Genomic DNA, 25,293 nt, shown 5'->3' on the forward strand with positions numbered 1-25,293 from the left:
GGCAATAATGCAAGTGACGGTTAAGGAAAAGGACTTTTCTGCCCATCAACTGCTGGGCGACCTTGGACAAATTACTTCTCTGAGCCTCAGTGTTTTCAAATCTCTAAATGAGAGCTAATAGTAGAACCTTATTCATAGGATTATTTGAGGATTAAGTGAGATAATGAATAATAAACTCTAGCAGGGTGCCCAGCACACAGTAAGCCGTAAATATGCTTTAAAATTCCCCCATTCCCCTGGGTAGGTACTATACCCATACAGAAAGAGGCTCAGATAGGTAAAGCAGTTTTCTCCAAATCATACAGCTAGTAAATGGTGGGCCTGCTGTCCACTGATGTCTGTCCTGCTAGCACACGGCATGGCCACGCTCGTTGCCTTCTACTCCGACCACATCAAGCTTCCTGCCCTTGCAGTCTTTAGAGATCTCTCCCCGGGGGAATGCTGAGTGTCAGAGACACTGTCATCCAGTTATGCTTTAGTCCTGAAAATATTTTAGGAAGAAACCTAGGAAGAAAGAAGAAAGTACCATAGACTGGCAACACGAAATTACTTCCTTCAGTAGGAGCTGAAAAGTGCCCTGGCCTGTATTTGTAGAGTGGGAGAATCCTACATGATATTTTGGGTATAAAGAATTTGTTGCTAAGTAAAAACAAACGTGAGAGCTAGATTCCGTGACTACCCTCACTTATAACAGAGCCCACTATGCTCTTTCAGGCCTCCATGCCTTTGCACAGGCTGTTCCCTCTGAAAGGCACACCCTTCCTCCTTCCTCAACCACCACCTCCACCACCTGACTCTGCCCCCTCCCACTTTGAATATACCTGTCTTGCAGTAGTTAGCACCTGGATCTATTTGTTTATATGTCTGTTCCCTGCCCCTGGGCTGTACAGGCCCAAGGCCTGGTGCCCTGTTCCACTCATCCGTGTTTCCCGACACCTGGCAGGATCCCCTGCTGGGAAAGCACTGCCGGAGCTCACGTAGTGCCATCGTTTGTTGATGCGGCACTCAGGGTGTTGGTGGCACTGACATTATCCAGGTGCCTTGCTGACGCTCCCTGTACAGAGCGGAATGAGGCACAGGCTCAGGGGTGTAGGGCCTGCATGACCAGCATCACCACGGGAGAGAAACCACTTCAAGTGTTTACAGCAAAGGGAACGTAATGCAGAGAACTGGTTTCACAGGTGGACCTAAGAAGCCAAACAGAAGAAAAGAGAAACCAGAAATGAGCAGCAGGTGGGACCCACTGCCAGTCCTAGGAGACAAAGACAGGAGGTGGCAGTTCCCAGAGCCCGAGAGCAGAGGCAACCTGACAGAGGGCGGAACCAGAGGGGGCTGTCCTGGGAGTGGGTGTCGCCAAGGAGACACAGACAGCAGGACCTTCTGCCTTCCAGTCTCGGGCTGGCGCCCCCATTGGCCTCTCCCAGCTCCAAGACACCTGGGGCGGGAGCCTGGCAAGCGCCCCCTGAGAGGTCAGCCCCTCCAGTACAGAGCAGAGCCTGGGGAGGGGGGCAAGGAGCTGCCCACACGGACACGCTGCGCCTGTGGGGGAGGAGAGGCTTCAGCGCCAGGCCGCGAAAGGGCTGAAAGGTGAAAGCCGAAGTCAGGTAAGCCCACTGCTTTCAGGGCAGGTAGGTGGATTAGTTGCCATGTAAAAATTAACCACAAATTTAGTGGCCTAAAACAATATACCTTTATTTTCTCTAGTTACTATGTGTCAAGAGCCTGAGCATGACTTAGGCGTCATGCTCAGTTCAGGGTCTCAAGTGGCTGCCGTCAAGGTGTTGCCGGAGCTACGTTTTTATCTAGAGACTCGACTGGGGGAACATCCACCTCAAAGCTCCCTCGGGCTGTTGGCAGAATCTCTTCCTTGTGGCTGTACGACTGAGGGCCCAGCTTTTTGCTAGCTGTCAGTTGGAGGCCATCCTAGGGTCCTAGAGCTGCCTGCAGTTGGCAGCTACACGGGCTCCTCCAATGGGGCCATTTACTTGATGAAGCCCACAAGGAGAGCCTCTAGCTCCAGTGTGCCGAGAGGGAGTCTCATATAACGTAATGTAATCACGTGCATGGCGTCCCCTCGCCTTTGCTGTATCCTGTGGTTCGGAAGCCTGCACTCAAGGGGAGGGGATTACACAAAGGTGTGAACGCTAGAGGCAGGGATCACTGGAGGCACCTAGGGTCTGTCCCGCAGTGCACCTCACAGCGGAGCTTTGCATACCTTGGTTCTGATTCTCTTCTCCTGCAGGTCTAAATTTTTTACAATACTCACTAACCAGTAAAACGATAGGCACAATCATGTGAATCTTTTGTCATCTGGCTCAGAAAATTAGCATTAAAATCCAAGACATTGCAATTAGCGAAAGATCAGAGATACTCCAAAAATTTGCTAAAGCAAATCCCATGCCCAATGAACCTTAACTTTTTTGGGGACTATCGAAATTCATCTTAAAAGTTTTAATATTTTGCAAGTCTTTTGACCAAAAAAATCCAGTTCTAGGAATTTATTCAAAGAAAATTATCATAGATGTGTGCAAAGATTTAGCTACAAGGATGTTCACCTCAGCGTTGATAATAATTGCAAAAAACGAAAACAAAACCCCCAAACTACAGACAACCTATTGTTTTACAATAGGATATTAACTAGTTAAGCTATTGATGCATTCATGCAATAGAATATGATGACTCTTCTGAACATGATGTGGAAGATATTGAAGTACATGGAAAAGTATGAACTATATAATGCTAGAAAAGGGAAAAGGTCCTAACACATACACCATGATCCCATTTTGTCTTTGTTTTGTTTAACATACATAGGCATGGATAAATGATTAGAAAGATTTACACAAAATCCTAACAGTGATATCTTTGGATAATGAGATTAGATGTGACTTTTCTTTGGCCTAATTTTATTTTCTAAATTTTCTACCATAAACATTTATCACTTTTATAGTAAGAAAAATGTTAATTTTAAAACATCTAAGTTTTCATAATCAGATATTAGAAACAAAGGGTGTATTGAAAGCAATCTAAAAAATTACTATGCAGCTTAGACGTAACTTTGGGGCACAGTTCTCCTATTTGGTGACTCCGTTACCTCAAGCACTCATGTGTCATGAAAATACCATTTACTGTAGCTAATAGCAGTGTCTACCGTAATGATTAAGGTGGTGCGTAAGAAAGTGCTTGCTAAATTGTAAAGCGTGAGTACCAGAGTATTTTTCCCTTTGACATTCAAATTAAATAATACCCACCATACAGAGAGAGGTATGAGGAAGGATCTGGTGGTTAAAGTTGTCACTGAACATTATTCTGCGGCAGAGCTCTCTCCAAACCCTGCTTTCCATTATAATCTCACTTGGTGTTTGGGCTCTGTGTTTTTCTTTTCTTTTTTTTTCTGTTAAGAAAAGTTTTTATTTTTACTTATTTATTTATTTATACCAGATCCTAAATATATTTTAAAAGAAACAATTATCAGAATATGTTACATTGACACATTATTCAGACAATGAATATTAAAGAACTGAGTTTCCCAAAATTGTTCCATTTGGATGTGTATAGGAGTATGATGTTGAAGAGATACAGTCACCTTCTACTGAGTGGGCATCTTTTTTGCCATCAGCTAGCTGCATGGTCTTGAGGACATCAGTTACCTCTCTTAACTTCGGTTGCCTACCATAAGCTTGCAATGGAAACCTTATATTAGGTTTATAGGTTTCTTACCAGGCTCTCTAGGGCTTTTTCCAGCTCTAACTTTGTGTCATCTAGGGAGAGTATATTTTCATAGGAAGAGCATAGCCAAAGGAAATGGGGAAACGTAAGAGTCAGGATTTTCTACTTTGAGGAGATTGCTGACCAGGCTGTTTACATTCCTCAGTGAGGAAAGACTGAAGGATATTGGTGACACATTATGTCAGGGATATAACAGCATACCTCCCAAAGTCCCACTGCATCGGCAGGAGTGGTGGCTTTGGAGAATACACAGAACATGAGCTCTGGCATCAGACTGGCCTGGGTTCAAATCCTCACTTGGTCTCAGCACCTTGTGATCTTAGCAAGTTATTTCATCTTTCTGAGCCTCAGTTTCTTCTTTATCTTTAAACCTAATATGACTCTTAACTTCCATGGTTTTGGGAGACTTAAGAACTAGTACAGTGCCTGGCACATAGTAGGTATTCAGTAACCAGTACGTTTAATTATTATTTGGAGTTCATTGGAATAAAGCAATCAGAGGATATTCTTGATTTAACCTAGTTTTTCATTTCTCCTGGGGCATCCGAATGACATCACCATCTAAGATGTGTCCTTGTCATGGTTCAAGTATCCTTTGGTGATGCCCAAGTTTTCCAGGGTCAGCTTTTTAGTCACTGACTGCATTCAAGTGTTCCGCCATCACATTCCAAATATGTGAGGAAGGAATGTGTTGAGAGACCATGTGGCTGTAAGCCGTTCCAGTAGGAGAGAGTTTGTCTCTATCCGCTTAAAGACGTTTTCTGGAGCTTCCTAACAATATTCCCATGGGAGCTTTCCTACGAATATTCAGATGTGGAAATCCCAAACCTGTTGCCATGGACATTAAACAAGGATCAAATTCCGCCCCCATTCCTTGTCCCGAAGCTGTGAGTCGAGTGGAGAACCATGACAGAAAGTTGTACTCGGTGGCCTAACGTGTAGCGACAGAATATCATGTGACTTCTATTGGTAAATGAAGTTGTTGTACATGCTACCATGTCACCTACACCCGAAAGGGGTTGGCCTAGCCTGGGACAGGAACAGTTCTCTTCAGAGGAGAGCAGTCAGGGTCTCCTGGTTAGCCGGGACCAGGATGACTGTCCAGCTTCCTTTCCTGTCCCTTAGCCGGGCTCTCCCCAATGGTTAGAGTCTTCTCAGGGACAGATGGGCACTGCAACGTGTGGGAATCTGTGTGTGGATTGTACCCTCCACTGCCATTAGTGACCAAGAAAAGGACCCTGGCAGATATTAAATCACCTTTGACACTTTGTGTCAGAGATTGCCTTGAAATGTCTGAGAAACATTCGTGGAATAAAGTTATATTTCATAATGAGTTGATCTTGGGAGCGAAAGGTTTTGGAGTGAGTTTCTCTTTAGAAAAACTAAGTTAAAGTTTTTCCTTCTGTAAAAAACTGAACTTAATATATTTCCTAAATACCAGGGTTGCTTGTACCAAGAAACTTTTTTTTTTAAACATGGGGAAGTGCAGAAAAGATTCTCTTTAAGTAATCATAAGTGAACGTGGTTTAATTTTTTAAATTTTATTAACTTGTTTCCTTTCATTAGAAAAGTAATACACGTTCATGTTAAGAAATTTATTTTCACACAATTCATAAGGGAATAAAATGGAAAGAGTCCTCTCTTCACCACCCCCCGACCCTCAGAGGCACTTATCCATCTCCCCAGAGGTAATCGCTGTTAAGCTGGGCATGCAGCCCAGCAGAATTTGGGGAGCTTATATACCAGGCACTTCTGATATAATACATTTGGATTTTAACTAAATCTTTTATTTGAGATATTTGCAGATTCATGTGCAGTTACAAGAAATAATACTGAGAGATCCTATGTACCCTTTACCCAGTTTCCCCCAATGGTAACATCTTGAAAAATTATAATACAATATCACAACCAGGATGCTGGTATTTATACAGTTCTGTCAAGAGACAGAACATTCCATATCCATAAGGATCCTCATATGGCCCTTTTATAGCTAAATCCACCTCCATTCCACAACCACCCCTTCACTAACCCCGGGCAACCACTGTGTTCTCCATGTGCATAATTTTGTCATTTCAAAATGTCATATAAATGGAATCATGTAGTATGTAACATTTTGGAATTGGCTTTTTTTCACTCAGCATAATTCCCTGGAGATTCGTCCAGGTTGTTGCGTGGATCAGTAGTGCGTTCCTTTTTTATTGCAGAGTGGTGTTCCATGGTATGGTTATACCACAGTTGATTAATCTATTTACCTGTAGAAGGACATCTGAGTTACTTCCAGTTTGGGGCTTTTACAAATGAAGCTGCTATAAACATTTATGTACAGGTTTTTATGTAAACACAAGTTTTCATTTCTCTGGGATAAATGCCCAAAAGTGCAATTGCTGGGTCATATGGTAGACCCAGCAACTGGGAAGCACTTTGTAGAACAAAATTGTATTTCATAATGGGTGGATCTCGTGAGCTAAAGGTTTTGATTGATTTTCTTCTGATGAAAAAATCTGCTGTCATTAGAATTGTTCTTCCACTCACTGCAGGTAAGGTTTTGTTCCTCTTGGGCTGTCTTCAAGGTTTTTCCTTTGCTTCAGAAGTTTGACGATGATGTGTCTTGGTGTAGATTTCTTTGGGGATTCTATCTGAGTTTCACTCAGCTTCTTGAATCTACAGATTTATGTCTTTTACCAAATTTGGGAAGTTTTCATCTTTTTTTTTTTTAAGTCTTTTTCAGCCCCACCACCTTTCTCCTCTCCTTCTGGAACACTGCTGACAGGAATATTAGATCTTTATTTACAGTTCTACAGCTCCTAAAGGCTCTGTTCTTTTTTCTCTTTTTTCAGGCTATTTTCCCTCCGTTGTTCAGAATGGATATTTCCTTACTGTCTGATCTTTAAGTTCACTGATTCTTTCCTCCGTCCCCTCCATTCTGCTGTTGAGCCTATCCACTGGGTTTGGTTGTTGTTGACTATTGTATTTTTCATTTCTAAGTTTCCATTTGGTTCATCTTTATATTTTCTATTTCATTGCAGAGAGTTGTTTGTTTGTCTGTTTTAAGCATGTTCATAATTGCTCACTGAAGCATTTTTATGATGGCTCCTTTAAAAAGCATGTCAAATACGTCTTACATCTCTGTCATTTCAGTATTATTCAATAGGAAATCTTCCTGGATCTTGATATGGCAAGTGATTTTCTATTTAAAGATAGAGGAGAAAGAAAGTGATTTTCTGTTAAAACCTAGACATTTAGGGCATTATACGAGACGCTGGATCTTATTTAAGCCTCTAGTTTAGCTGCCTGTGACGCCTCTCTGGCAGGGGAAGAGAAAGCATTGCCTTATTACTACCAGGCGGGAGTAGACATCCAGGTTTCCCTCCTGGCCTCTACTGACACTCAAGACGGGGTGCTCCTCATTACTGCTGGGCAGAGGCGGGAGCTGTGCTCCCCACTAGGCCTCCACGGATCTCTGCCTGGAAGAGGTGACAGTACATCCTACTGCTCTCCACGTGGCCTGCACTGATACCACTGGGGGTAGTGGCCTTGCTACCTCTGGGCCATGGTGAAAATCCCGACCCCCTACTTGGCCTTCTCTGGCACCATTTTGGCACAGCGGTTAGGGCACCTCATCATAGGCCAGTGAGAGCGGACATCTAGGCTCTCCATTCAGCCTAGACTATGTGGAAGGGGGTGAGGGCCACAGTTTGTTTTTTTCCGTGGTTTTTGGCTGAAGCAGAGACGTTACTGACTTACAAGTTTTCTATTTTGCTACACTGCCCCATTCCTGGACCACTGGTTAGAAAGAGCCAGCTTGTGTTGGGGCTTTTTTTGGTCTGTGCGCACTGGTATTTCCAACTGCTGACTTCTTCAGCCTCTAGTCCAGGAGATACGAGGCAAAATGAAAACCCAGGGAACTCACTACTGCATTGTTTTAGGTTCCCGAACTCCTTAGCTGGTTTGCCCTCCTGTCTCCACCTTTCAGAGTCTTCTTAGGTTTGCTGTATACACAATGCTGGGGTTTTAGCTGTACTCAGTGGGAGGAATAGAGAGAAGTGTGTCTACTCTATCTTCCTGGAAGCAGAAGCCCATGGTTTACTTCCAACAGGGACTCAAATAGTACAAGTTTTCCCTTGAGCTATAAAGCATGCAGTTTTAGCAACTACAAAGAACTACCGGAAGACTACAATTAAGGAATTCTTTAATCTTGAAATTAACTAAATAAAATCATAGTGTCTGTACATTCTAATGTATAACAGGGAAAACTGAACAATGACTGTGTGTTAAAGGCCCAGAATTATGGAGTCAGAAGAGCTTAATTAATATTTTAAACCAAGAGTGCAAATCGAGCTGTCTTATGAGGTAACCCCAGTCATCAAAATGGATTTAAGGGCCAGAGTGATCACAATCTATACTTTACTGTGTGAAACCCATTCTTTTTCTCCCTTTCATTCTTCCTCCCTTTCATTCTTTCTCCTTTCCTTCCTTCCTTCTGTTTTTTCACTTTTCGCTTTTTATTTTAAAGCTTTAATTTTTTTTGCCTTTTTTTTAGTCCTACACTGCAGCTTCCTGCCTTTATTTCTGAACCAGCCATTAGACTCAATTGATCAGAACTATCATTTAGAAAAATGTCACAAATCTATGGATTATTCCGAACTAATCATAAGCAAACTTTAGCTAAGGATAATTCTACAGGCTCCCTCCATGGTAACTTGGAATAGCACTCCACAGCACTTTGCTTTCTCACTTTTCTACATACTCTGCTTAGAACAGTATTTTGCAAATCTCATTTACTGCCCATCTTCACAAACTGGGCCAAATTTTCATTCAACTTTCTCTAATTTTCACTTTAAATTTTTCTTAAATCAACTCTTTAAAAAAAGACTTGTTTAAAAAAGAAAATTTAAAAAAAAAGAAGAAAGAAAATAGTACTGGTAAAGTTGTATCTCAAAAAAAAAAAAAAAAAAAACAGAAGGGTACCACAATCTCCCATAGTAAGCAAGATCATATCTTGTAAATTTTAGAGAAAGTTCTCCATGGCGTCCAGTCTGCCTCCCTGTCTCTCACTGCACTTTATATCAAGTTCTGTTGGTTTTATGCAAATAAATCTCATCGATGCACTGGATACATGACCCATGGTAGGAAATCAAAACTTAATCTTATTCTCATCTCTCCTTGAAAGTTTCTGTCTCCTCGAATCTCGTCTCCTTGAAAACTTATTCCTCCGCCACTTGCTGAAAACTCAGGCCCCAAGAATTTTCTGCTCATTCTGGGATAACAAACCACCCTAAATGCTCGGTAAAGAGAACATATCCAGGCAAAGGTAATAATCAGCTCTTGGGTTTTCACTTGAAGACCAGACTGCTCCTCCGCTTTCTGCTTCCTGAGGCCTGAGGTTCAAGGCTGCGGGTCCCAGGGGAAGGGGAGCGTGGGCGGCCTCTGCTCACTTCTTCTCCTACTCCCAGCCACTCACACCGACCCCAGCTAGGTGACAGAGGGGCAAGAAAGCCCAGGAAAGTGGGTGGAACAGTCCTTTGGCCACTGGCTTTGTGCTCTCTGACACTAGCAGATGACTGACACTCACCCTTTCCAAGATTCCCATCCCTGGGATCCACCCTCTAGCAACTCCTCTGGCAGCCTTTCCCTGTGGGCCTGCAGCTGGAGTCCTCGCGCTCTCCTGGCTCGTCCTCTTGTGCAGGATTTGAGAAGGCTACAGTGCATTCCTCTCCTCAGACGTGGCCCACATCTAGTCCTTGCGAAACACTCATGCATCCTTTACCCTGAGAAATGAAATGTGAAGCCCATTCCCAGCTCAGCGTTACGCTCCTGAGTCTGCCATCACAGTCATTCACCAGCCTTCTCCTTTCCTCTAAATCTCCCCAAGGACCAGACCCAAGCCTACCCTGTCCCCTGACCCATTCCCTGGCAGTTCCTTTGAAAATCCAGTGAAGGGAGATGCACCCCTGCCTTGGAGTAAGTAGGGACCACAGCGTACCAACAGCTCTCTTGAATGGAAAGCTCCTTACAACTACTTCCTTTTCCTCTCCTACACATGCTAACCCTCTTGGGCCTCAATCTGGCTGAGGGAGTCCAGGAATTGCAGAGTCAATTCTTAATTTTTTTCCTTTAGAAAATTTGCAAGTGATGATCTGGTATCTCACTTTGGAGTTTCACGTCTATAGTTTACTCATTCAAAACTTTAATGTTAACAACCAGCACAGGAGTGCAGCAACTTTGCGTCCCCACCACTCGTTTATTGGTATTTCAGGACTGTTATTAAATCTTCTCTGGCCTCTTCTTTCAGAGGCTAAATGATCCCGATTCTTAGAGCCATTTCCCCCAAGTCCTTCAATAATTTTTATTTCTCTCCTCTAATTTCTCTAGTTTTACCACATTTCAAATAATTTGTGCATCAGAGAAATGAACATGCAAGATGTATGCATGATTTTTGCGGTCTTATTTTTATTTCACTTCCTATTTTTGGTAGGTAAAACTTTCATATATTTCAAAACCCAGAAGTTACAAAAGGGCATACAGTGACAGTTTCTTTTCCATTCTTGTCCCAAAGCCACCCAGCACCATCCCCCGCTCCCAGGAATGTGTGTAACTACTTCCCTGAGAATCCTTCCAGCGATACTCCATGTACATACAAGCAATCATGTATTTATATCGTCTCCCATTCACCCTCATACTTTCCCTTTGCTTTTTCCCCTTATAAGAATATCTTCAAGATCCTCCATATCAGAAAGAATTTCTTCATTCTCTTCTGTGGCTGCATCATAGTTCTGTGGCCAGATGCCCCATAGTTTATTTAACTCGTCCCTTACTCTTGAACATTCCAACTTCTATCACAAATAACGCTTCAATGAATGATCTAAATATATCATTTAGCTCATGTGGGAAATTCCTAGAAACAGAATTTCTGGTCAAAGCATGCATGCAGTTATAGTTCAAATGATGTTGCCAAATTGTCTTCCATTGGAATGGTACCAGTTACTCTCCCCAGCAATACAGGAGAGTGCCCATCTCCACAGACTTTCCTCCGTGCCGTACTGCCAAACCTTTTCATCTTTGACAGTCTGATTGGAGACATTTTTTTTTTTTTTTTTTGCGGTACATGGGCCTCTCACTGTTGTGGCCTCTCCCGTGGCGGAGCACAGGCTCCGGACGCGCAGGCTCAGCGGCCATGGCGCACGGGCCCAGCCGCCCCGCGGCATGTGGGATCTTCCCGGACCGGGGCACGAACCCGCGTCCCCTGCATCGGCAGGCGGACTCCCAACCACTGCGCCACCAGGGAAGCCCTGATTGGAGACATATTGAATCTCAACTGAGTGAGGCAGAGCAGATAACGTTCCTACATTTCAGTCACTCGTATTTTCTTACTTTGTGAACTGTCTTGCACATGATATTTGAATGCTTATCTAGACAGGTGTGAAAATGGTGGGAGGATTACTTCAGTGGCCACACAGGTGAACAGTAGGAGATGCTCTCATAGAGAAAGGGCCAGGGCTTAATATGGCGAAGCTTCAGGAGACGGTGTAGCGAGAAACATGGACTATTTGCCAGTACACAATGCAAACTTGGACAGTGGTAACTTCAGCCTGGTGTTCTAGGTCATGTTCCCCATGCAAATTCCTAGGTGGGTAATGATTTCAAAGAGAGAATCATTAGCAGATATTATGCTCTAGGTGAACCTAGCAAACAGGAACTTAAAGACAAACAAGAACCTTGAAAATATTTGATATCCCCAATGTAAGACTTTATAATCTATCAGCACTAAAGATATTTGGTCTTGCAGTTACTGAATCTAGGGAGGGAAATATATGTAGATATGTAAAAGATAGGTAGATAGATAGATAGATAATAGATGAATATACATATGTCGACTTTAAAAAAAATGCACAACATAAAAGCTGTGAGTCTAGTTCATTCAGTGTCTTACTGACGACTGTAGCCTGGGAGACAGCTTCTCAGAGAGCTCTGAGAAGCTGTTCCAAACAGGTCAGTACATACGTGATTTTAGCAAAAGCGGTACCACGCACACATCTCAGCAGAAGTTGGCTGCTCATCGTGAGGAACACATACCTTAGTTAATAGTTTTAGTGCTTTTCTAAGTATGGGAAGATGCCAAAGTTTGGGTTCATAAAGTTTTCTCCTGGAAATATCTAACTATCTGAAGGCCTATTCTGCCAGTTTTCTCAGAACACAGAGTGCCTCATTCCTGACCTCTGCCCTGCACTTCTTTCGGGGTGTGTTAAAGGTCAGTGACTGCAGTGACTCATGACTCAATCCTTGTAGATCTGGATGGCGAGCGACATTCTTTAGTTGCCACAGATGAATACAGTATATACTATATTTGATATATAGTAACATATACATCATAAATAAGTATTCAAGTATTTTATACCTTTACAACAGTAAATGTAACTTGTCCTAAGAGTTAGCTCCACCATTGATTGTTTGATGGTAAAGGTGTTGTCAACTGTTTAAAAATTATACACAACAGCTACAAAAACAAAACAAACAAGCAAAAACTATTTCTGCCAGCTTGTGTGTGGGGGAGGTGCTCTTTTACTATAAAAGGCATTGCTTGCAAATGGAGAATACTCACTGTGACTTTTAAATGAGCAAATTTGATTAAACTTTAAAACAATGTATTTAAAATGTAGACAGTTTTTCAGCTTGCTCAGAGATGAGATGTATGCGATACCTGTAAGGCTTTGAAATTAGACAAGCAGTAGGATTTCTTTCCAAGTCATTCTAGCTCCTTCCACGGATCTTCGCGCAAGCCAACTCTGGAGTAACCGGAAGTCCCTGCCATTAAGGATATCTGACTGCCCGACCCAGATTTGCACTGATAACCTCAGAAGCTGTGACTGATTGCAGATGTGGCTCCTTCGAGGCTTGAAGACCCTTGGGCCAACTGAAGCTGTAGGGGCATTGATAAACGCTCTGCCATGTGGCATGAGACGACAAGAGGGCAGCGCCTGCAAATGTCCGGGCCTTGAGTCCAGAAGGGAGAGGGGGTCTGGGAACCATGTGCATCCAGTTAAGAATGGGAACAAGCACAAAACAATATTAACTTTAGAAATGAGATGAAAGCCCACGTGTGCTAGCTTTCGCACAGAAGGGGAGACCCAACCGACCTCCCAACCCCTTCAGCACTGCTTTTAGATGGAAATGATTTTGTTGAACACTGACACAAAAGGAAGATACAAACGCGGTGAAGAGCCTTAGCCAAGAACAATTATATGCAAGTAGGTTACATGAAAATATAGTCTCAAGTGTATGATATCTTGTGAATATTAATTAAGGAAATTATTCTCAGAGCAGCTAGTGTTTCAAACAAGATCTAATCTCTGCTGAGTGGGCCTGCCATTCTCTCTCTCAATGTTTAACTTCAAAGGGCTTTGGAGTTGGTGCAAATGAGATTATTACTACTTCAGTCTAGAGAGGAAACCTATTCTAACCAATGTGAGAGTAAATTCTAGGATTCCACATAGTAGTTAATACAAAGAAGAAAAAATATTCCACACCCGAATGCCTAGTGCTAAAGTGTTTCTTAACCTTTTTCATCTGATCTACTTCATCCTCCTACAAAAATTGCACATTTCAGGTACAGAGCTGGAAAAGGATGTGGGCCAGCTGAAGATACAATCTTATTCACCTGTTCTTTTCTTTGACTTGGGGCCATTAGAAATAATAATATTACTATTAACAATAGCTAAGACTTATATGCATCTGTGTGTCAGGTACTAAGTGTTTTCCTTATATTAGCTCATTTAATGTTTCTAAAAGCCCTGTGAGGTTTTTACAGTAAACCGACATAGAGAAATATATTAGTTCACCATAAGAAAATACCATAGACCGGGTGGCTCAAACAACAGAAATGTATTTTCTCACAGTTTTGGAGGCTGGAAGATCAAGATTAAGGATGAGATCAAGGTGTGAGCAGGGGGCTTCCCTGGTGGCGCAGTGGTTGAGAGTCCGCCTGCTGATGCAGGGGACACGGGTTTGTGCCCTGGTCCGAGAAGATCCCACATGCCACGGAGCGGCTGGATCCGTGAGCCATGGCCGCTGAGCCTGCGCGTCCGGAGCCTGTGCTCCGCCATGGGAGAGGCCCCAACAGTGAGAGGCCCGCGTACCGCAAAAAAAAAAAAAAAAAAAGGTGTGAGCAGGGCTGGTTTCTCCTGAAGCCTCTCTCCTCGCCTTACAGGTGGCCACCCTCCCTCTCTGTCCTCACATGGTCTTTCCTCTGCACACACACATCCCTGGTGTCCCTTTGTGTGTCAGATTTCCTCCTCTTATAAGGATACAAGTCGGATTGGATTAGGGCCCACCCTACCAGCCTCATTTTAACTTAATCACCTCTTTACAGGCCCAGTCTCCAAATACAGTCACTTTCCTAGGTACTGAGGGTTACAGCTTCAACACCCGAATTTTTGTTGCAGGGGTGAGGGCGTTGGGAATCACAGTTCAAACCGTAGCAGTGAAGTTGCCATCCCATGTCCTCATCACAGGTCAGACGTGGAGCTGGGATTTCAGCCCTAGCACCAGAATCAAATGCTTAACCATCGTGCTATGCTGCCCTGTAGTTACAGCCTGTGTGAGAAAAGGCAGTATACATCTATTTGAATCAGGACAATGGTCTGATGACCTATACAACTCGGGGTAGGAGAACGAAGGCAAGACACTGAAACAAACAAACAAAATCTTATTAGACGGGATCAGTAAGATGGAATCATACAGATGATCAAGGCCTTCCATATGAATTGGGCAGATGTTTTTTAAAGTTTGGGGGAAGTTAACCAATTACCTAATGTTAGGATTTTAGCTGTTGGTGAAAGTAGTGTTGCTGCCATTCAGCACTGCTACACAACTGTAAACAGATGCTAGGCATGGACGGGTACTGAAGTGCCCAGATGCTGCATGGATACGGTTACAATGGAATGAGGAATGCAGATGGTGAAGAAAGACCGAGTGGCTGCAGATGTCGGCTGCACATGGATAACGGCAAACACATTCACGAGGGCTCCCCAACGGTCCTCTAGGCAGCCACGGTGCCCCAGTGAGAGTTGGAAGTAAGTGAAGTGTGTTCTGACGTTTTTGAATCAACCTGAGACCCAGAAAAGTCAGGCTGCACCAGGCAGCACCAGTCTCATCACCTGCCATTTGCCCTGCACACCAGCCCAGCAGGCCTACTTCTGGTTTCCCAAATGTGCTGTGCACGTCCCCCACACACGCCTGTGTTCCCTCTGCCATGAATGCCCTTGATCACCGCCACCCTCCCCATCTCTCCTGCAGGTAAAACCCTCCTCGTGGTTTCTGACGACCTCCTGCCTTGGAAACTGAGATGGTCCCTTCCTTTCCTGTCCAGTTGATCTTCGTCATTTCACCCTAGCCCAGCACTTTTTATTTATTAATCTGTTTCTGTGTCTCACTCCTTCACTTAACAAAATATTTGAAAATGTGAACCATGTCTTTTGCATTTTTATATCTACTGCTCCTGATACAGTGCCAGACACATCATAGGTGCCCAGCAAATAACGGTAGAATACATGTTCATCTCAGAGAAATCTAAAGTCCCAGAGATATGTTTTCTTTGGTCTGTACACCAACTAAAAATAATAATAAATATATTGTTTTTTTTAATTAATTAATTAATTTATTTATTTATGTTCGGCTGCGTTGGGTCTTCGTTGCTGCGCGCGGGCTTTCTCTAGTTGCGGCGAGCGGGGGCTACTCTTCGTTGTGGTGCGCGGGCTTCTCGCTGTGGTGGCTTCTCTTACTGCGGAGCACGGGCTCTAGGCGCGTGGGGTTCAGTCGTTGTGGCACATGGGCTTCAGTAGTTGTGGCTCGTGGGCTCTAGAGCACAGGCTCAGTAGTTGCAGAGCCCGGGCTTAGCTGCTCCGTGGCATGTGGGATCTTCCCTGACCAGGGCTCGAACCCGTGTCCCCTGCATTGGCAGGGGGATTTTTAACCACTGCGCCACCAGGGAAGCCGAAATATATTGTTAATGTTTACAGTTTCAGAGGTTTCACAGACAAAATGGATTATTTGCTTCAAAAATCCAAAGGGCTGGCCACACCAGGCTTGAATCACACACACTGTGAGATGAAGTTGAGTAGTAGCCATCCTTCTTGGGTAAGATGTTCACTTTGCAGTTTACCCCAGTCTCTACCCCTCTCTAAGTATTTCTGCCTCGCACCTGCCCTCTTCATGCATTTAAGAAACCCAGCTCACCCTTGTTAGGCGTTTTGCACGCCCCCTCCCATCAGGCCAAGTCCTCAGATCCTCCTCTACTGTTGACTGCCCTCCCAGCACACGTGGGCTACAGTGGTTTTCCATCATCCGATTTTTGCCATACCCACGCCTCGCTCCCTCAGTCTATTCTGAAAGGGCAAAAGAGGTGGGAGGTGGGTGCTTCTTTTGGTTCATGGAAAGGGAGCTAAAGGAAAGATCTGCCTTCTTCTGGCATATCAGGTGTTGCCACTAGTGAGAGGCAGGATTCTGGCCGGGATGGGCAAACAAGCCAGCTGGGAATGGCAGCCCCTATATTTCAGCCAGCAAACACCTTTTCAAAGCCTACTTTGCATAAGACAGTTCCGCTGACCACATGAGAGTCACAGGGGAATAGTTACCTCTGGAACTTCCTTTCTGCAACAGTAGCACCCTGTTTAAGGGAACCAAGGTTGGAATATGATCGTCTCATATATATGCTGCCATGAGGTTTCAGACCACCATACTGGCATGAGCTTTCAACGTTGAAAAAATAAATGAAAGCTCTCTGGAAATAATAGGAGCACTGTGTCCTGGAACCCGAAGAATAATAATCTCAGGCCATCAGTCATCCAAGCTGAAAACAGTTTCTTCCTCTCTCTTTGCTGTGCCTGGGATGACATGACACAGACCCTTAGCCCAGGAGCGATTTGAGCCCCGGCTGGGGACACAGAAGAGGCTGCTCCCACCACTGCTGAACAGCCCGGGAAGACAGGGGTCTTTTCCTTTACAAAGGGTGAGGGTCACTTTCGATGTGGTAATGTGAAGCACAGTTTGGGATTGTGCTTCATGGGCCCCCAATATCTGAACTCGAGAGGGACCTTTGCATCCAGATCTGGAGGTTTCGCAAGAATATGAAACACGTATGGAGAATTCACACATTCAGAAGCCCAGTGAGTCTTCTCCGTGCGTGGCCTCCAGCAATCTGAAGCAGTAGGCACTATCCTTACACCCATTTCACAGATGGCAATGCTGCAGCTACACAGGCTAATCAATGCCACCAACTCATGAGTACAAGGTTTGAACCCACAGCCCTGCTCCTAGCTCTCACTCTCTGTTACTTCCTCATTCATTCTCTTACATTACAAATATTGAACACCTCCTACGAGCCAGGCACTGTTCTAGGTGCTTAGGTCAGCAGTGAACAAATCAGATAAGAATACTTACCTTCAAAGAAGTTACCTTTGACCCAGCATAGACTGCAGTGCTGTGGAGCCTACATCCCACCGTTGCAAAGGCCGTTCCCAGGTAGGTCTCACTTCCAAAGTACTCGGGGAAAATGTGTAAATTGGGGGAGAGGCATGATCTTCGTTGCTGCATAGGCATTTCTGAAGTAAGTTCAAGGGGCTAAAAAAAGTTCCTGCTCAACTTGCAAATGAGGTTGGGGTGTGTTCTATCAGTTTTTCCTGAAGGGGAAAAAAATCCCCCAATTTTAATTCCCTTCTGAACTCAGCCACATGTTGAGATAAGGAAGGTGGGGTTATAAATCAACTCAGCTCCCTTGGGAGAAAAATTATTGTAATAAGTTTTTAAAAAACGATGATAATAATAAGCTATATGATTTCAAAGTGACTCACCACCACTCCCCCCCCCTTTTTTTTGACAACTGAAATTGATTTTGAAAGGAAAGGCTGTGGAGATTTTCGTAGAATACAATCCAGACGTTCTAAATCTAAACCCTCTCACCAAAGAGACTGCGGATCTGGAGAGCCTGGGTTCTATTGATAATGCCCTACTCTGTGCCCGACATACTATACCGGCCGCCACATGTCACTCAACATGCCTGAGAGCTCACAGATGAAGGATATAAAGATGGAATGATACTAAGACTGAAATCAATACAGCTTTCTTTTACATTTCCCAATAGTCTCAATAACTTCAAAGAAGCAGATATGAATATAATTAATGAGATGAACAAACACCAAGTGGAAAATAAATCTGGACCTTGTTTTATGAGCACTGCTGGAATGATGGATTTAGAATTGCAGATATGTTTTTTGGCAAATCTGACTGCTCACTCATTTCCAAATGGTATAGCCTTTTAGAGCAACTGAAGTTGCATCAGCCTGGGTGCCCCTTAGGAAAAATACTTGCTGGAACCACTTGGTACCCGACTAAACAGAGCCCTTGTACTTTGATGCATTCAGCCGCTGTTAAAACTTATGTTTGAATCAGTATTAGGAGGAATCCTCCGACCAGCTCTCCATTTGGCTGCTTCTGCAAGCTAACCCTGCTTTAAAATATGTATATTCTTAGGAATCTGACCAAACTGAATAACAACAATGCCCAGAGGAAATTCACACTTGTATTTGGAAAAGAAATAAGAGCTCTCGCTAGGGAATGGGCACAAAAGCTACAAAAACAAAAACATGGCCTTGGCTGTGGTACTCGGCCTCTAATTGTGTGGCTTCTTTTGGGAAATTCCTCAACAGTTCTGATCCTCGGTTTCCTCGTCAATAGTAGTAATACAAGTATATTTATTGGGTGTTCACTATGTATTAGACCAACTCTGTTCTAAAAGATTCACATACTCAGCTCTTTTAACCCTTACAACCACAGTCCTATGAGGTAGTGCTAGTACACTCCCTTTTTATAGATGAAGAAACTGAGGCTCAGAGAGCTGTCATGACTAACCTGTGCTTTTAAGAATGTGAAACCCAGCATTTTAAGTTAACATCTTGACTCCAGAGCTTCCACTCTTAACCACTGTTTTCTTAGGGCTGGCATTCAGGAGTTCCCAGATATGAGTTCGTTTATACAACCTTGGCTGTGTTGATTTACTCTGCATTTCAGCTGTCTGGTCTCTAAAATGATATTAATACTTGCCCACCTTGCGTCCTGAACTTAGCACATAAAAGTCAAAAGAAGAGGAAATGAACGACAAATTGTGATTGTCTCTTTATATGCAGTAGAACGAGAAACAGCTGGAAAAAAAAATAGTCCTTCTAATTTCTTCCCGCCTACCTACAGCACCATGAATTACAGAGACCTGGGTTTACTAGTCCTTTGCTCCTAAGCCCTCTTAAAGGCCCACTGTGGCCAATTTAAACAATTAACTATTCAGGTGTAGTGTAACAGGTCTACAGAGCAAAAACAGAAGCATTCTGGTAATTCTTAATAAGTTGTGGGAACTCAAACTAAAGGATTCAGGCCTTGGCATGATGGTTAAAGAGCTAGATTATTAACACTGACTTTCTGTTCAGGGTCAAATTCACTAATTTGTGCTCCACAGAATTGGTCTAACATTTGGGCCCAGAGACAATCCTATTTCTAACACGTCTGCCCTTCAAGGACTACAGACACATGAATGTGGCCAGATAACGTCCCAGCGAGCAAAGAAGTCTCATTACAAGACTCAGACACAGAGAAAGAGAAAGAGCAGTTTGTTCTAGTGATTATCATGAAAGATACACGAATGTCTTGATATTCTTTCTTTTAAGCCAGTTGTAAAACAAGAGAAATTGTTTACACCCTTAACAGTACGACAATTACGGTAAATCTTGATCCAACTGGCCACTGGGTCTTCATGGGGCAGGAAGTGAGAACAGCTCTAGGGAGGGATGGCTCTGTCGGGGCAGGACTGACCGTAATCGCCTTGTTTCTGGCCCCGCATAGAAGGGGCATCCGGGATCCTTCCATCTGCTCCGGCATCAGTGCTTGCTTACGCAGCACGGCAAAATTAAAAACACCAGGCTGGGCCAAAGGGGTGGGGTGTTGGGGGAGAAACAACCACTCACATGAGCGAACCCTGAGTCTTTTTTAATGTGGTAAGGAAATCTAAGATCTGATCAGTAACCTTAATTGAAAGGCTCAGTGAGGGGGATGTCTAAACTTCTCTTCCTGCCATTAATTTTAACTTTAGCCTCTCGAAGTGTGCGGATGGGAATGAAGGTGATGCACGAGGACCAGCCGTTTAAGGACCTGGAGGGTGCCTGGAGACACGGTGAAGCGCTTCCCTTCTGAAATCTGACTATGAAGCCATTGCAGGGCCAGGGCACGGGCGGCACCTCTGGGGTCTGTGGAGGCCCTGTTGCCTCAATCCCGCTCTCCTGGAGGGCCTTCAGTCCTCCTGCTGTGCACACTTGCTCTCACACCACCGCTCCCGCCCCAGAAGGGAGCCTGGGCCTGTGGTCCGTGCTCAGCCTCCGGAGCCCGGATTCAGGAGTCCTGGGGGCAGGACCGGGAGGGGGGCTCGTGGGGAAGGTGGCGGGGAGAAAATGAACCAGTAGAGTAGGAGCAGGGAGTGCTATTCAGGAGCTTTACAGGACTTTTTTTTTTTTTTTTTTTTTTGCGGTACGCGGGCCTCTCCCTGTTGTGGCCTCTCCCGTTGTGGAGCACAGGCTCCGGACGCGCAGGCTCAGCGGCCATGGCTCACGGGCCCAGCCGCTCCGCGGCATGTGGGATCTTCCTGGACCGGGGCACGAACCCGTGTCCCCTGCATCGGCAGGCGGACTCTCAACCACTGCGCCACCAGGGAAGCCCTAAAGGTCTTTGAAAGGAAGGCCACCTACTCTCTCCCACTGTTTCGGCAATGTGCTTGACATTTAGCTCCTACTAAGCGCTAAACTAAAATCTGCCTCGTGCTCACTGAGGCAGGCAGCACTTTGGGGCACCCTACCCGCGGTTATCCGGGATGAACTTTCTTCTGCGGGCATTAAGACTTTAAGAGTGTCTCCTTTGTGCTTTCACCAGTTTAAAGCCAGAGCAAAGCACAATGATAGCAAAGGCTACTAATGGATTAGGTGGTGGTTTTTGCCGCCTTCCTCTGTGCCTGTCTTTCTCTCGATTCGGCTGTGTGCCGGCTCCCATCATCTTCTAATGATTTGTTCCTCTTTTTGCTTTTGACAGCTTTAGTAGTTATAAGGGTATTAGCTGAATCCAAATTAAATTTCTTTTCTTTTTTTTTTAAAGGAAATGAAAAAAAGAGTCGGTTCTTTTTAGGAGTGGCACACTTCACTCCAGACAATCAAACGGGAAAGACATGTGGAAGCGTCTCTGGTTCAAAATCTATGAAGCTAAATAATCCCCAGATCAACTCCAGCCCTGCCTTGGGCTCAGTGGGCATATTCAGTCTCTTCTCTACCTCAGGACGTCTAAGTGAAAAAATCACACTTACTATTCTCAGAGTGGCAATTGGTGGATTTAACAGTGCCCTGAAAACGAGACTCCTCTGTTGAATGAAGCCTCTCATTCAAAGGTTCATTCTGCTAATAAAACCCCCGTTTTTCACTTGTGTTTGAAGCTAGTCCATTATTCTTTTGCGTGTGGTTTGAACCAGTTTTCCGTGAGCTGTGGTCGCTCCTGAGGATGGATATGAATGGCACTTATTAGGAAGGGAAGAGCTCATGAATTCAGATCATCCTTAATGCTGAAATGAGCTGTAATGAAGGCCTGAGATCAAAGTGCTTGAGGAGCAACGGCAGATGAATGGGCCCCAGAGCTCGGGTCTGGGTCGCTGCAGAAAAGGATTAGGAAACTTCACTTAAGTAGCCAGAAAGGTTTCCACGGCTAGCCTGCTCTGCATTTAATTGTTTATGGGATTCGAGGAGGAAAGATATACAAATAGCCTCCCTCAGAGAAAACAGTGTTACCAGATATTTTCCACAAGGGAGGGGAAAGGCTTTAAATTAGTAGCAAAAAGAACAGAAGCAAGGCCATTCTTGACTCACAGGGAGGGGGGCAGGGGGAGGGGGTGTGAGGGAAGAGACAGACCCAGAAGGAGGGAAAGGAGGAAGAAGGGACAACCATCTAACCTTCAGAATAAGCGCAGACCCTCCTTTCAGGGAAAAGCACATCCCTCTTTTTCTAAATACTGAACATGAAGCAAAACAGAGCGCCTGAATTGCAGCCAGGGTCCCTCCCTGCCACACATTAGAGCGGCAAGACGCAGGGGGAATGGGAAGCAGATGCAGTGGCGTAAGTGCTCCAACATTTCACTCTCCTCCTTGAAAAGATGTCAAGGATTATTTGTGTTATCTCCCTGGAAAACGCCAAGACATTCTCTTCAAGGATGAATGAAAGATGAGTACAAAGAGTTAATTTGAAACCAATCAAGGCCTGTGTTCCTCGACTGCTTCAGAAATCCTTCTATTTTAATGAATTTATTTTCAAAGCAGCGCCGATCCTTTTGAGGGGAATTCCACCTCTCACAGCTGCACAATGTGCCCTGCAGTGTTGAGCTTTCTTGCCCACCTGCTCTTTGTAAAACACTGTGGACTTCCCAGAGCTTAAAGCGTGCCAAGCTGGCTGAGCCTGCCTAAGAGCCATCCTCAGCCTGCAGCCACCGAAGTGTCGGTGAATACACACCACAAACCCCTGCAAAACAGGCAAAGCAACTTGGTGGAGCCACACAGCCACATGGCAAAGCCTCAGACTCCCTCTCACCTAGCAAAGGACCCTCTGGAATTTGCTATGGTTGATCTGTTAACCTAACCTGGCTTCCCCCACTGCCCTGTTCAAAAGCAACTGCATTGAAAATATTACTTGCAAAAATTTTTAAAAACATCACACCTGAAAAACCCTACACAAAACTCCCATTTCGTATTCCAAGTACAACTCCTGAAGAGACTAGAGGATTCTGTCTACTTTAACTGGGGTATAATTGAGATGTTTGTGTTGAAATAGCACCTGGCCAAGACTTTAAAAGCTCCACTTAATAGCTCTGGGTTCCCTTTTTTTCTGCTTTATTCAAATACATCTAATTGTAATGTTCTGAAATTTAAATGTGGTTGCTGTGCATTTGGTTATCAACAAAGAATTTCTAGATTAATGCAGAAGCACACTTAATAGGCAGAATGCTATCCCTTTGTGCCTTTGAGGGCATCCATAGTTCTCTTAACTAGGAGGATTATGAGATCTGACCCTAGCAATGAAATAGCCCTGTTCCCCTCTGTAAAAAGATTTGTCCCTCTAGCTCATTGAGTCATCTGAGGTCCACTATTACTTATCCACTCCCAGTGTTATAGCAAACATATTAAAAGGGAAACACTGTACCAAAGTACCTATTTTATAATTATGATTCATTGGAAAAAGGCAGGATTTGTTCTAAACTAACTTTAATGAAATATACATGGCATAACCTTTATTCTTTTCTTTCAACTTCAATACCTAATTTTTCACATCTTTACAGTTCTCTTAAAGTTGACCAAGAATCTCAAAATAAGGTGATGAACAATTTGTGTGTGTCATGGTAGTGACAGTAATAGTAACAAGGCTAGTGATAGTAACAGTAATAGACTAAAGGCAGGAGACTGAATTTTATGGAACTTCATTGAATAAGGTTTGATATTATCACCCTAGAGCATCAAATTTCATATGCTTTCTTTCTAGCAGTCTTTGCTAAGACTGTGAATAAGACAAAGATCACTGTTTACGCTATAGCATCATGTAACTTAGAAATCAATAAAATGCATCTCAAGAGTGTCACTCAGACAGCAATTTAAAGACTTTGAGGAATACAGCATGCTTCAGTGGTTCCTATTGAATAGATAGAACTTGCATACCCCCCAGCTACTTGTGAAGAAAAGAATTTTCAGGATGCCTCTGCACTCTCCTCAGTTCCAGCCTTAATGTCATGGTGGACCCACTAGTGACCACAGTGTCACATATGCAGGCTGCCAGGTGACTCTGCAGACACAACTTGTTACACAGAAAAGTACCAGACGACTGGGGAAATGGCCGCACGGCAGTGCCTTTCCCCGTTTGCTGTAGACCAGCCTGGTTAAGACTTGGGTTTAACACACAATGCAGTCATCTAGAGCAATAGTTCAGTTTGATTTATCTAAATCTTTAAATATATTATCTCCACTCGGGGAGCTTATTGCTTCCAACTGAAAATCTAAAGCAGAATCAGATAGGAAGCTTGTTAAATCTTCATAGTGAACTTACTGATTGTGCTTCCTTTAATTCTGGGTCTCAGACACAAAATCTACTTGTTGGACATGTAAGTGAACAAGCCTGCTGACTTCTGATGGCAATTCCTTCACTGCGTGCCGTCGGCTGGGAAATCATTCTAGAAATTCGAGAGCAGCAATTTGGAGTTTTGCCGCACCTCACATTTTAAGAATCTCAGAGTTGTGCTATGAATGTTTTAAAGGTCTGCTTATGGGTGTTTGGCTGGACTGGATTGTTCACGGTGATACTATCAAAGCCTAGCACAGTGTATGGCACGAAGTAGGTTAAAACAGAGTTGTGTTGCTTTCCGGCAACCATTTCTCCTCCACTGGGTAGCAGCTGTGCGGTTTGTATGGGATTGTCTACCCCTCCTCCAGTTCCAGGGGTGGATCCTAGATAGCCTAGACCAATCAGTGTAATCCCAATTTCTATCCACAGTGATTGGTCTAGAGAAGGCACGTGACCCAAGTTGGTCCAATAGGAGTGAAGCCCAGACCTTTGCTGATTAGGAGAGAAATTCTTTCTCACTCTAGAGTGGTGTGCAGATATGGACACAGCCTGTTTTAAAGTAAACAGCCATCTTTCTACTTGGAGAAAAACCAGTCTGAGAATAAAGGCAGTGCCAAAAGGAAAGCCAGGGCTGAGAGAAGTTAAAAGAAACAGAGCCCTGATCAGACCATTCTGAAGCTTGAAATAACCCTGAATGGTTTCAGTTATGTAATCCAACAAATTACATTTACTGTTGAAGCCACCTTCAACTTCAATTATTTGCAGTTGAAGGCTTCCAAATTAACACAAAATGGTTCAATAAATATTTGTTGAATGACTGCATAGTTATATATATTATAATTTAGTCCACATAAAAATGTAACATTACTAATGATCACATTTCTGTTACTAAACTTTCTGTCATCAGCACGCTCTAGGAATGATCTGAAAACTGTGAAGTATTGCATTTTCCATCAATGGTAATAGACCAGTGCCTGGAGTTAATGGACAGAAAAAGATGCTATCAATTCCTGAAAGATTACTGCATGCTTCCATAGAAATAAAACATGTTACACGTACTCACTACACAGATAGGAAGTAAGACACAGAGCTTTAGATTGTTAAGGTAAAATCTTTTAAACAAATCCCCTAATGGTTCACCATAAAGAAGACAAGAACATCTCAACAACAGTGATGGATTTATTCTAGGCCGTCCATCCTCTCACTTGGTCTTCTGATGACAAACGGCCAGAGCCACCAGGCAGCTGGCCAGGGTACAGACCGGCTCTACGCCCTCTCAGGACCACATCTATGCAAAGGTAACTGGTCCTCCCACTGCTCAATGTGAGCTCTAAGAGGGCAGGATCTTGACTTATTTTCCACGGTGTCCCCACACCTAATATGTGACACATGGGCTGT

The sequence above is a fragment of the Stenella coeruleoalba genome, assembly GCF_951394435.1.
Source record: "Stenella coeruleoalba genome assembly, chromosome: 4".
NCBI lineage: Eukaryota > Metazoa > Chordata > Mammalia > Artiodactyla > Delphinidae > Stenella > Stenella coeruleoalba.